This window comes from Poromitra crassiceps (genome assembly GCF_964638095.1).
Source record: "Poromitra crassiceps genome assembly, chromosome: 22".
Taxonomy (NCBI): Eukaryota; Metazoa; Chordata; class Actinopteri; order Beryciformes; family Melamphaidae; genus Poromitra; species Poromitra crassiceps.
Window position 1 is genome coordinate 24,561,598 of NC_139647.1, and position 3,191 is coordinate 24,564,788.

The window sequence follows — 3,191 nt, forward strand, 5'->3', positions numbered from 1 at the left end:
TAATTTCTGATAATGGACACCTCGTTGTGCATTAACCCTTACGTGTCCTAGACGTTGCACTAGTGCCTCTTCTGGTCGGTCGGGGTGCCTGTTCGCCGGGGGAACTGGGGGGAATAGCGTGATCCTCCCACAAGCTGTGTCCTGCCGGGGGAACCTCGTCGCTGTCAGGTGAAAAGAAGCGGCTGGCAACTGCACATGTATCGGAGGAAGCACGTGCTAGTCTACAACTCTCCCCAGATCGGCAGAGGAGATAACAATTTGCCAACTGTAGTAATTCTCTCCTACATTACATTACATTACATTACATTACGTCATTTGGCAGACGCTTTTATCCAAAGCGACTTACAATAACACATTTTTGTCAGCAATAGAGCAATCAACTATGGAGCACAGTCTATGACAACTACAACTTCTGAAGGAACAGTGGTACAAGTTTAGTTTAGGTTAGTATTTTTTTTTTTTTTTTATAGAAAGAAGTTAGATCAAGAAGGGCCCAGATGGAGCCTGAAAAGGTGAGTCTTTAGTCTTTTCCGAAAGATCGGCAGTGATTCAGCTGTCCTGACCGAAGGTGGAAGCTCGTTCCACCATTGAGGTGCCAGGGACGAGAAGAGTCAAGATCGGGATGAGCGACTTTTGAGCCCCCGTAGAGAAGGAGGGGCGAGGCGACCTGCACTGGTGGAGGAGCGAAGGGAACGGTGAGAGATTTGGAACCTGACCATAGATTGCAGGTACAGGGGAGCTGACTGGTGTACTGCCCTGTAGGCCAGTACCAGTGTCTTGAATTTGATGCGTGCCGAGATGGGGGAAGCCAGTGGAGGTCCTGGAAGAGGGGAGTGACATGAGAGAATTTGGGTTGGTTGAATACCAGACGGGTTGCAGCGTTCTGAATGAGCTGAAGCGGTCGGATGTCAGTGGCAGGTAGGCCGGCCAGGAGCACGTTGCAGTAGTCCAGGCGAGAGATGACAAGAGACTGGACCAGGAGTTGAGTCGCTTCTCTTGTGAGAAAGGGACGGATTTTGCAGATGTTGTAGAGGGAGAACCTACAGGAGCGTGCTGTAGCAGCTATGTTGGCTGAGCAAGACAGCTGGTTGTCAAGGATCACCCCAAGGTTCTTAGTGGCACTAAGTGGCACAAACAGTTGCACATAATGCTGGTTTGAATGAGTCAAATACAGTTTGTGTGGGCTTTAAGAGGGAAATTGAGTAATGTCTTTAGGGAAGACACAAAACATTCCTGCCTTTGAGATGAAAACAAATGCAGCATACTGTATATATATATATATAGATATAGATATAGATATATACCGGTGTGTGTATATGTATGTATGTGTGTGTATATATATATATATATATATATATATATATATATATATATATATATATATATATATATATATAGATAATAAAAGAGATTGTATTAAATATTATGCGTGTGCCAAGGGTGAGGACCATGACTGTTGCAGAGCTGAATGAGCGGCTGGAGGAGACGGCGATCCTGAGGTTCTCAGAGGAGCTGGTCCAGCAGCTGGCTCTCAGGGACGAGCTGGAGTTTGAGAAGGAGGTGAGGAACAGCTTCATCTCAGCGCTCATCACCGTGCAGAACAGACAGAAGGAGCAGCGGGATGTGCTCAAGAAGAAGAAGAAGAAGCTAAAGAGCGTAGCCGGCAGCTCACAGAGCCGCGTGGACAAGATGCTGGGATCGGTCAGTACTCTTTAGAGTTTTAAGGATTCTTTAAAATCCTCCTTCTTGATCTACATGTACTGTATATATATATATGATGAATGAGTTCATTAAAGTACATTTACAAGGGTTTTTCTTTTTTTCCCCTTAACCCCATTCCTTCCCCACCCCTGGTCCTATATAGATTGGGGCATACAAAAAACAGTATTAAGGTACATTTCATAGAGTAAAATAAACAAAGAATAAAGAAATAAGTAAAATAAAAATAAAATAAATCATCCATTCCTTCTTGACACCATACCACAATGTAACAAAACAGGAAGAATATGTAGTGACATTGATAGTGTGAGCATCACAAATAGTGTGATCTCTTATAAAGTTTTCAGTTTGTCTATGTAAGTGATCATAGGACCCCAGACAGAGTCACATTTCTTGGCTGATCCCCTCATTTTGTACTTGATTTTCTCTGGGTTAAGAAACAAGAGCTACCACGCAGCCATCAACGACTGCATCGCCATGGGGGGCAGCCTGAGCACGCCTCTGACCGGGTACGAGAACGACCGGCTCTACAGCTACGTGCGGGAGAGCGTGGGCCCTGAGGAGCACATCTGGCTGGGCGTCGATGACATGGTGACAGAGGGCCAGTGGGTGGACCAGTCAGGAGTCGCCGTGCGCTTCAAGGACTGGGAGACGGAGATCACCCTGCAGCCGGACGGGGGCCGGGGCCAGAACTGCACCGTCCTCTCCAGCACAGCCAACGAGAAGTGGTTTGATGCGTGAGGAAAAGGCCTCCGTCTGCGAGTTCAACATCGTCTAGGGTCACAGCTGCTTTGCTCTCCTTGCTAAATCTCTGACTATACACCATTCTCATATTCATATGGATAGACTGGATGCTGCTGCTTGCAGGGCATTTGAATGCTATCAGGTATATATGTATATATGTCCAATGCCTTGAGGAATATTGTGCATTTTTCTTAGCCTTCACTGTTTCTACAAACCTTTAAGCCCACAGCGCCGTGGTGTGGCCATTCAGCTTTATGGCAGCATGCCCACTCCCACCACCCACATCCCACTAGCCACTCCCACCACCCACCCCTCGAATCCTGACTCTCTACCTACCACCTTCCTATCCGTAGCTACGGACCACCCCCCCCCCCCCCCCTCCCCACACACACACACTCTCCCACCTCCCTATCCCTACCTAGCTATGGCCCCTTGCACCCCACCACCACCTCACATAACCCCCTATAGTAATAGCACCTACGCACCCCTCAAATCCAGACTCTCTTCCACATTCCTATCCCTAGCTACCTAGCTACCTAGCTACCTAGCTACCGAGCTACTGCCCCTTTTCCACTGACCCCAGCGGGGCCACGGGATGATTCGTGTGACTGCATAGCCTAAGCTAAAACCATTGGAAGGTCATATTTGACATACAAAACAAACCAATCAAATGTGTTCTGATAAAGTGACACCCTGCTTCAATACAGATAGTCATGGAATTCTGGAGC

The 3,191-nt window shown here is 47.4% G+C and overlaps 1 pseudogene across 1 annotated transcript; it reads left to right on the forward strand.

Moving 5' to 3' along the window:
- Positions 1-1,449: 1,449 nt before the first annotated feature.
- LOC310796443 (tetranectin pseudogene) lies at positions 1,450-2,497 on the forward strand (annotated as a pseudogene). The gene is made up of 2 exons: positions 1,450-1,701; positions 2,164-2,497. The product of its transcript is annotated as a tetranectin pseudogene (transcript).
- The last annotated feature ends 694 nt before the right edge of the window (positions 2,498-3,191 follow it).